The sequence below is a fragment of the Mus pahari genome, chromosome 1 (genome assembly GCF_900095145.1).
Source record: "Mus pahari chromosome 1, PAHARI_EIJ_v1.1, whole genome shotgun sequence".
Taxonomy (NCBI): domain Eukaryota; kingdom Metazoa; phylum Chordata; class Mammalia; order Rodentia; family Muridae; genus Mus; species Mus pahari.
Window position 1 is genome coordinate 121,886,714 of NC_034590.1, and position 10,669 is coordinate 121,897,382.

Sequence of the window (10,669 nt, forward strand, 5' to 3'; positions counted from 1 at the left end):
GGTCTACTTAGCAAAACCCAAGACCCTGTCTCATGTCTCAGAAATAAAAGAAGATGGAAGCTGGGTGTGATGATGCACTTGGGAGTTAAAAGCAGGAAGCTTAGGAATCCAAGGTTACCTGTCTTTGGCTCCATAATGAATTTGAGGTCAGCATGGGCTACATGAGATCTCATCTCAATACAAAAGAAAACATGGATGCTGCTAAGAGTGATGGTCAAGCTTACTTTACTTACACTTTTCTTAGATGGACAGTTACAGTCTTAGACCTATTTCTCAGGTTGGCCAGAATCCCAAAGCCAGATGTGTGGAGGGTAAAGGTCTGACAGTCAAGAGGTGTGTGTCAGGCAGCTGCTATTGATCCAAAGAACCTTCAATTTAACATCTCCAGAGAGTAATTTCCAGTTTTAGGTAGGATTCAGAAAGGTAAACTGCCTGGTGGTATGATGGGAACAGACCCAAGGATGCAATTGCTTCCCAGTTTGCTTGGAACCAGTGCTCTACACTTTACTGCCAATGCAGAGGTCGGCTGCTGCCAAGTCCCAGTGTCCTGCTTCCCAGTTCTATCTATTAGTCTCATCCCCTGATGGCAGATTTTTTTCCTAGCTGCTCGTTGCAGCTCTTACAGTTCTTGCTTTAAATATTTTATTAGGTATCTATTAATTTAGAACTATATTATTTATCCAATGAATTTAACTTCTATTTTTATTTTTTTAATTCTTACATGTACATGATATATAATATATATCATGTATATAATGAATTTCAGTCAGTTTCACCTCATTCGCCTCTTTCGTGCCCCCTCCTTCTTCTCAGCAAGTTGCTATGCAACGTCCGTGTCTTCTTTTTTACGTGTGACCCACTGTGTATAGTTCGGGTTGCTTGATCCATGAGCACTGGTGGGAAGCTATTTACTGGAGTAAGAGCTACTTATCAGTGCCTACACTGCTGAAGAAAATTAGTCCCGTCTCCCCCAGCAAGTCTCAGCTGCCAGTAGCCCAGCAGGGACAGGTGGGACCTCGTAAGTACTTCCACCATCCAAGATGAAGTGTTGAAGGGCCTGCTCTTGGGTAGTTGATGGGTACGACAAGTGTGTCACGTCCAGAAGACAGAGGTTCACAGCACTCCTCCCTCGCTCCCCTGGCTCTAACATGTGTATGTATCCTCCAGAGATTCAGTTCTCTCTCTTGCTGGGTCTAACTTTTTTATGTGTCCCCTTATTTTGAAAACATACTCATTTGGCCATTGAAATTTTTTTTCTGTTTTCCTTAATGATCTCGTGCTGCTTATTAACCTTAAACTTCCTGCTTTGCATAAAGGTATCTACTAACTGGAGCCCTAGGACAGCCAAGTCTATTTGTAGGTTACTTCTGTGGAAGCTCACTCGTTGTGACCAGCATCTTCTTGTGTGCTGGCGATCTCTGGTTGACAGCTCCTTGGTCAGCGTTGACTGATGGGAGTCCTGCGGGAATAGAGTCAGATACTTTCCTCCTCCATAGACTCACAACGTTCTGTCAAAGGATGTCACCAACCTGGAATTTTGGCCCTCCTAGGTTCATATAGTTGCTCCACAGTCAGCCCTCACCCTCTCGGCTGGTTGTCCTCCTGCATTGTCCTTAATCTCCATTGTAAGGAAAGAGATCTTGGCAGCCAACAAGGTCTCAAAAGAATCATAGTATCTCCCTAGGATCTGTTTGTACAGAATCACATTATGTTACCCAAGCTGCTCTTCAATGCTGGACTTAAGTCATCCTCCTGTCACAAGTAGTTGGAATCGCAGATGAGCCCTCCCATGCCTAGCTTAGGGTATTCGTTTTCAGTAACAGAAGGGTTCCCCATTGCTTCAAGTCCAGCACATTGCGAGGAGCAGAGATGCCCCCGTGTCCAAATGCACCTAGGAGTCTTCTTGGGTTTTGAGACAGTATTTCCTGAAGCCCGGTCTGACCTTCCCGCCGCTAACTCCCAAGTGCTGGGACTGCAGGACTACATCACCATGCTTGGCCCTTAGAGCCACCCCTTTGACATGGAAATCCAGTCACATCACCCATCTGTTGATGACTTCCTTGTCCTTTTGTGCAAACTCTAGACTCAGGATTCAAAGCTTCCTGCCACCCCCATGATCTGGTCCCTAATTCTCACAGCCCATCTCTTCCAATGATTCCCTTCCCTCTCCCACCCCCTCGTCTAGGATCATAGGTCCAGGCTATGAATTGCTGGGTGAGTTTCCAGAGAATCCCATACTTCCCTTATTTGGGTGCCTTCCACTCAGTGTCAGATTCAGCTGTCTGAATCTCATCCCCTACACACCACCACCTCCCAAGCTGAACTTCATAAATGGAGAGATAGTGCCTTGATCACTGACATATCATCCCCCCACATCAAGTGGAATTAAATGACCAAATGGGTTTCTGCTGGGCTCCCAGTGTTCTCTTGTTAATTCTTGTGAATTCTTGATATGTTAAAGATGTGGCCCCTTTGCCATTGGCTGAGCATGCTCTTCTAGCTTATTTGTCTTATAATTTTTGCCATGGGTGATGAGGGTAAGGGAGAGGGCTTGGAAAAGTTTTCAGTGTTAACATAAACAGATTTGGTTGATTAGCTTCTTTTTTTTTTTTTTTTTTTTTTTGGTTTTTTTCGAGTCAGGGTTTCTCTGTGTAGCCCTGGCCATCCTGGAACTCACTCTGTAGACCAGGCTGGCCTCGAACTCAGAACTCCGCCTGCCTCTGCCTCCCGAGTGCTGGGATTAAAGGCGTGTGCCACCACACCCGGCCGGTTGATTAGCTTCTATTTCTCCCCTGGCCAGTGCTTCAAGACTGACCTCACCCTCACTGGAGATTCTGAGTATTTTCTGATGCCAGTCCCACGCCACTCACCTTGAGAATAGAATGAATGAATGAGTGGATAAATAGATGGATGAATGAATGAAACAAATGCTAACAGTGTTTAACAGGGCATTTAGAATGAACTCCACATTCTTTAGCTTGGCCTCTGAGGTTCCAAGCCTTGAGCTCTCTTCTCAGCCTTTTCTGCCTTTTCTGGATGATGCCTTTTCTGGATGATGCCTTTTCTGGATGATGCCTTTTCTGGATGATGCCTTTTCTGGATGATGCCCTTTTCATCCCCAAGCTCCCAGCAAGTTGAAGGCTCCGCCTCTCTCTGGACGTGTCTGCTTTGGCCACTCCCAAGCCTGCTGCTCCGGCTCCCTAAAATACCCCACTTCTACTTTAACTATTGCATATTTTTCAAGCTCCACTGATTCCAAAAGCCCTCGTTTACAGTGCTCAGGAGCTGGAGACAGGAGTGTTGCCATGAGGTCCAGGCCAGCCAGGTTTCATATTGAGACCCTGTTCCAGAAAAACAAGAAATTTGGGTGGATGAGATGGCTTAGTGGGTTAAGGGTGCTTGCTGATATGGCTGACAACCTGAGTTCAATCCCTGGGACCCTCAGGTGGAAGGGGAGAGCTGACTCCCACAAGTAGTTCTGACATGTGGCCTATGCATGTCCCTTCCGAACTAAGTAATATGAGAACAAAGCAAACCCAGACAGGGCTCAGCATGTAGCTCAGTTGGTCACCCAACATCCATGAAGCCCTAAATTAAATTCTCAGCACTCATAAACTGAATTGGGTGGCACATGCCTGCTGCGACCCCAGCACTGCAGGAATTCAAGGTCATCCTCAGCTACCTGGCTAGTTGGAGGCTAGCCTAGGCTACGTAAGACTTTTCTCAAAAGCACACAAACCTCACAGATCCCTCTTTCTGGAAAGGTAAGCAGTGGAGAGATGAGAAAGTGAGATTGGAAGTCAGACCCAAGTGTCTCCACCCGTTTGCTGTTGGCCATATCCTTTAGCCTCCCCGGCATCTTCATCCCAACCTCTTTCTCCTGTAAAAGAGGAAACCTGGACCTTATGCTTGCTAGGCAGGTGCTATGCCATGGACCTAGGCCCCTAGACCCTAGTTCCCCTCTTTAAGACCTTAGTCAGGCAGTGGTGGTGCATGCCTTTAATCCCAGCATTCAGGTGGCAGAGGAATGCGGATATCTGAGTTTGAGACCAGTTTAGTCCATAGAGTGAGTTCTAGGATAGCTAGGGCTACATAGAGAAACCCTGTCTTGAAAAACAAAAATAAACCGGGCGGTGGTGGTGCACGCCTTTAATCCCAGCACTTGGGAGACAGAGGCAGGCAGATTTCTGAGTTCAAGGCCAGCCTGGTCTACAGAGTGAGTTCCAGGACAGCCAAGACTACACAGAGAAACCCTGTCTCAAAGACAAAACAAAACAAAACAACAACAACAACAACAAAAGAAAAACAAAAATAAAATAAAATAACAGGAACAGAAGGCAACAAGGACCACATTAAATGGGTATGACATCCTATGTTAGCAGGTCAGAGCTGAGCCCCACATTCTTTCATGTGGAGTCTTCCACTCTAGTCATATTTTCTCATACTTGTGTTGGCCCCTGAAGGTCTGAATGACTCTCAAACTCATCAGGTGGCTGAGCTTTCCCGCTGGGCAAATTTGAGTGACCAAACAGGTTTCCTCTCTCCAAACCAGCCCAGGCCCCAGGGGCACCTGTATACATTTTCACATACCTATTTGGCCTAAAATAATTCCCTTCTTCCTTTCTCTCTCTCTCTCTCTCTCTCTCTCTCTCTCTCTCTCTCTCTCTCTCTCTCTCCCTGAGCTACAGTGGCTTCCTCAGTCTCTAAATTTAATTTCCAAAGAAGTTCACTGACACCCAATGCCCCCAGACATCAGCAATCCCAATACGATGAGGGATTAGATAAGCAGGTCTCAATCTGTGGGTTGAGACCCCACAGAGGTAGAATATCAGATATCCTGCATATCAGATATTTACATTATGACTCATTACAGTAGCAAAATTATAGTTATAAAGTAACAATGAAATAATTTTATGGTTGGGGGTCTCACAGCATTAGGAACTTGGAGAACTACTGATGTAAATGAAAGATAACCCTACTCCATTTTAACATGGGTAAACTGAGTCTCAAACAACCATTGTTATAGTTGGGTCTGGAACTTATGTGCTCTCAAAGCCAGAGAAAAGGATTTTTTCATGAGGTCCTGAGGGTGGGGAGTACTAGGGAGGGGATACAGTCTGAACCACGGAGTAGTAGATGGGAGGGGGTGTCCTGACTCTCCAAGCCTCTCCCTGAGTCTATAAAGTTCAGAGGCCACTCTGGAACTCTATTGTTTTGTGACCATATACAGATCACCATATACCAGAGGCCATCTCGACTGAGTCTTTTGAGGAAGAGCAAAGATGATATGTGATTCCAAGGCTGAGGGTAAGGACTCCCTGGACCTCAAGAAGTGCGAGTTTAGCATCCGGAGATCTGGTTTATTTTTAAGTCTTAAGTCAGCATGCTATGTCCATTTAGATAAACACACCTGCCCCTGGTACCCCAACTGTCCTAGCAATAAAATGGAGTCTGTGGGATGGAAAGATCTACGCTAGCGTGATCTTCACATTCTTGGAATTCTCCGAGAGCTGTTCCTCACCCAGCCCTGCCTGAGCCCAGACTGTCCCCAGGGTCTGACTTCATCATTGGCCTGACCAAGTCTTTGACACCATACAGCTGCCCCCACCAGCCATCCAGCCTTTCTGTAGAATCCTGGCCAGACTTCAGAGCCCTGTGGAACAGGGGCTACAGGCAATCTTTTCTGTCAGGCCCCGGGGGACACAGGGAGTGGGGTGTCCAGGTCCGTGCTTGAATGTCCCAGTCTCTTCCCTCCCTCCCTGGAGCCAGCATCCTTTCCTCCCTCCCTGGAGCCAGCATCCTTTCCTCCCTCCCTGGTGAAATCTGAGCTCAGGGATCCAGGGAGAATTCTGGCAGCAGAACATTCCATCCAGTTGTCCAAACACTGCACAGCTGGTAGAGGGAGGGGCAGCCAGAGGATCGGGTTAGGAGCCCAGAGGTTGTGTTGTTTTCTTGGAAACGTGGGGAGACCTTGTTGGGGGAGTAGGTGGGTTTTAAACCCTGGCTGCCTGGAAAGGATCATAGGACAAGGAGAACAAAATAATCCCCTTTGCTCACATTGTCTGGGGCCTGCTTGCCCAAGGTCATCCTGTGGACTGCCTGCAAAAGTAGATTCATCTACCTCAGAGCCTGCCCAGCCAGGTCTGGGCAGCTACCTCTCGCCTTGGGAGTCTCCTCCTCGTGACCAGACTCCAGGCTCAACCTCAAGCAATAGGGGGAGGGCAGGCAGGGATGAGTATGAATAGCAAGCCCCAAGAGAGACACCAGACAACAGCTCTGTTGCCAGCTGGCTCACCCCCAACTGTCTCCCAGTGCCCTCGTCAGTGACCCTGAATGACTCTTCAAGCCTCAGTTTCCTGATTTTCAAGAGGACAGGGTTGACCCCTTATTGCCTGGCAAAGGTCTTCATGGACCTTCCCTTCTAAGCAAATGCCCAGAAAGTAGCTCAGTGTGTGTGTGTGTGTGTGTGTGTGTGTGTGTGTGTGTTTCTCAGTACTTGTGACTCAGTTTCCCTACTGAGCACCCCTAATGCCTTTTACCACCCTCCAGGTCTGGTTGCGTCAGGGTGGTAGGAGATGCGCTCCCTTTCTGCACATCCTGTTTTCTGCTAATGGTTTCCAGGTGAGCCCTTGGTTGCCCTGCAGAGGAAGGTGGGGGCACTAGAGAATTTAGCAAGGGATGATCGAGGAGCAAAAACAGGAAGGGGGTGGGAGCAGGCCATGGAAAATTCACAGCCAGGAAACCCTCCGACAGCATCTGGCTTGCATTAGGCTAAGCAGGCTTCACAGCCCGGAGCCCAGCAGAGATACTGTTATCCGCTGGCCTGGCCAGCGGGCTGGGAGGGGTGTGGTGCTGGTGGGGAGGGGCTCAGAAGGACCCAAAGACTGACCAGAAACAATAGTGAAAGTAGAGAAGGGGGTTAGGAGGTGCTCTTATGACACCAGGGCAGACAGACCTTCCATGAAGGTTGCTGTCTTCCATAAGGGAGAATAGTTCCTATTTTATAGATGAGGGCCCCAGAGAGGTTAAGTGACTTGTCCAAGGTCACACAGCCAAGGAGGAAATCTTTTCCTTTTTGAAGGCACAAAATGGGATGGAAGTTAAAGTTAGTGTGAGGACTGGGTGTGTGGTGACTCAGAAGTTATTTATCTTGCATACGCAAGGCTCTGGCTTCAAGCCCCACCACCACAACTGCCCTGCTCAGGAAAAAAAGAAAATGTGGGGAACAATGTTTGGAAAGAAAGGGCAATTTGAGGTGTACCTGGGTAACAACAGTTAGTTGGATGTGCTTCAGAGGCTAAGAATCCGTTTTATGGTTGGGAAAACTGAGGCACAGAATGACTGAAGTGATGTTGAATTGTCCTTTGGTGATAGTAGTTGATGCGCTTAAGGGACTAGCTTCTGAGTATCTGTACAAAAGCAAATAACCAGCTCATAATAGAACCAGGCTGGACAGGCTCTGCCCAGGGTTTCAGCCTAGGACGACAGGAGATAGGCAGTATCTCCAGGGATCTTGTTGAAGCTCAGAGCATCTGCATGTGGAGTAGCTTCTCTCTTGTTCTCAGGTATATCTTGTCCAGCTCATAGCCCACAACCCAGGAAGGAGGCCCATGTCTTCCGCTGCCCGCTGAGCCTCAGGAGTTAATAATTAAGGGTTTAAGAAGATAGAAGCCTGTCTGGGAGGCCCCGCCCGGCCGCTGTGCTCCTGCTCCTGAAAGATAGCAAAGGTTAGTTAGTGTGTGAGGCTCTGCCTGGTGTGGAGGCAGACTCTGCCGCTCGACCTCCTGGTGGTCTCCAAAGGGACCTCAGCCCGGCCCCAGGCATGGATGCCTCTGAGGAGCCCAGGAAGTGCCCTGCCCGAGGGTCATGCCCAGTGTTCTTGGCCATGAGCTCAGGCACTGTCCGCTATGCTCCATCAGGTGTGGGTCCTGTACCTAAGAGGAACTTTAGAGAGGAGACCTGGGATGCAAACAGGTGAGCTGAGGTCTTGGGACACTGAGGGGAGGTGGGGGGATGAGTCTCGACACTCTGTAGGGACGTGGGGGGTCAGAAGCTGGCGTGGAACAATGGGTGGTTTTGAATTTGGAAGAAATTCAGGAAGCTTCTTACAGGGTGGGCACTCAGAGAGGAACCCTGATTGTCTGGTCCAACTTGAGGTCTAGACTAAAGTAGAAACTGAAGGTCAGAGAGACCAAGCCACCCATCCTAGGTCACAGCTAGAAACAGATGTCACTCCAGAATCTGAGACTGATTCAGATTCAAGTCCCACATGCCTTCGGTCTCAGCCTAGTGTCTGTGGCTAACGGTAGCGAGCTGGGGGAGGGGAGAGCGCACAGGAGGTGGTGGTGTGGAAGGAGGGACGATGAGGCTTTTGGTTATCTGTAACTGTAGACATATCCTTGATTTTTTTTTTCCTCCCTACTGGCTGGGCTTGGCACCTAGTAGGTGTTCAGTCACTTTCTGAGGGCTGGCTGTACCCAGACATAGCTTCCACCAGCACCAGTGGCTCTGGGTTGTCCCTAGGAAAAGCTTCTGTAGAGAGATTCCACCTCCCTTCCCCTGGCTCCTGTGACATAAGGCAGGTTCTTTAACTTCTCTGAGGCCATCCCCTTCCAGTGGCACAGCAGGGCTCCCTGTGCTGCTGAGAGGAGGCCCAGAGCTCAGAAGTTCACAGTCTAGATGCACAAATGACAAGATATTTTTGGTTAGTAATTGCACGTCAATGGTCAATGCTCTTAGGGTGGCGACCACACACTTGTCCTTGGAGGCCTCCCTCAAGGGCTCCTAGGATGAGGCCTCTTCCCCTGGAACCTTCCCCTTTGCTGACACATCCCCTTTGTCTCTCACTAATTCCATTGACAGAATTTATCTTTGCCCTGGCTTTTAAACACTCAGAAGGCCAAGGCCCTGTCCTGGACTCTTTTTTGTGTCGTCTTTCCCTCCTTCCCCTAGATGGTGACCAGAGCAAGGAACAGCAAAAGGGCATTTGATCCAGGCTTAGGTGAAGAGCTCAAGTCAACACAAATATGTTGATATCTGCTTTGGCCAGACCCTGAGCTGGGCTGGGTTGGGTGGAGGAACATAGCCCAAGAGGTTGGTCCTTGCTCAGGAGAAGCCTGGTAAATGATCACCCTATAGTGAGGGAAGGACGTAGAAGACCTGGGCTGAGAGATTCTGTCAGATGAAAAGGATGCTATGGAGAGCTGTCTAGGTTCTCCATGGAGAAGATGCCAGCCAAGGGCAAAGACGTGGATTTCACTCACCAAGTCTTTGTTCCTATAAGCTGAGACTGGAACATCTTTTCTTTCTTTAGAATACTTTATTACATGTGTATGTTAATTTGTGGATTTATACACACTCGTGCAGGTGCCCACAGAGGCCAGAAGAGGGCATAGGATTCCCCTATAGTTGGAGTCAGAGTTTTGAATCACCTGATATGGGTGCTGGGAACCACACATGGGTCCTCTGTAATCGCAATGCATGCCCTTACTGGCTGAGCCATCTCCAGCCTCTTTTTCTGTGTTGTGTTGTTTTGTTTTGTTTGGGGGGGGGTCTTTTGTTGTTGCAGGGTTTTATTTTATTTTATTTTGTTTTGTTTTGTTTTTTTGGCTTTTTGAGACAGAGTTTCTCTGTGTAACAGTCCTAGCTGTCCTGGAACTCACTTTGTAGACCAGGCTAACCTTGAACTCATAGATCTGCCTGCCTTTGTCTCCAGAGTGCTGGGATTAAAGGTGTGTGCCACCACGCCCTGGCCCTCTTCTGCTTTGAAAAGAGACACTATTAGTTGGTGAAGATGAGTCCTAGGCAAGTCAACGCTCTGGCAGTAGAGGTCCTTTAAAGCAGGTTTCCCATTCTCCTACCATTTACCATACTGGAATTCCGTAAGCCAAGCATATGGTCGCAGTCACTGAGGGAGTTGAGGAGGAAGTATCAGCTCAGCCCAGAATCTGGAGCCCAACCTAGGTGGTGTGTAACCAATGCCCACAGAGAAGAGGGGGCTAAGCAAAAGGAGAGAGGGAGGTTGGGGTTCCAGCCTGGAGAATTTCTTGGTTTCACGTGGTCCTTAGCAGTTCAGAAGGGGTGGCTGTTGTGTGAATGGATGAGTGAAATGTGTTCTTAAAAGCCGAGAGAGCACTGTAGGCGCTGCCTGTGGGAGCTGGTCCTAGCAGCACTCAAGGAGAGGTTGACTATGGGCTCTACTAATTGGATCCTGGTCTGAGGCTGAATTTCATTCAAGTCGGTGGTTAGAGCCAGGATAAAAGGAGGGCATAAGAACTGAGGCACAGGTGACTAGTGGCCAGGGATGCAAGCTTTTTACAGATCTTTTTTTAAGTACCTGGGACAGACAGGTGCTAGCGAAGCAGAGAGGTCTCCAGAGCTTAGGATGGCTCGAAAGACTGGGATGAACAGAGTATTTAGAGATGCAAGAGGAGGGACCTGGAAGTAGAGCTGGTAACATTGGGCCAAAGTAGCTCTCTCTTAGCTTAAACCGCTCAATGAATGATAACTTGTTCAGGGTCTGCCCCGCCCCCTTCCTCCCAGAAGCCCAGTGTCAATCAGGGATTGATGCCATCTAAGAGCTCCAGAGACCGGTAACAGGGCTAGAAGTCTGAATGAAGGTACAGGAGCTGTTTGTCCACTTGGAGTGACAATCTGTGCAAGAAACAGA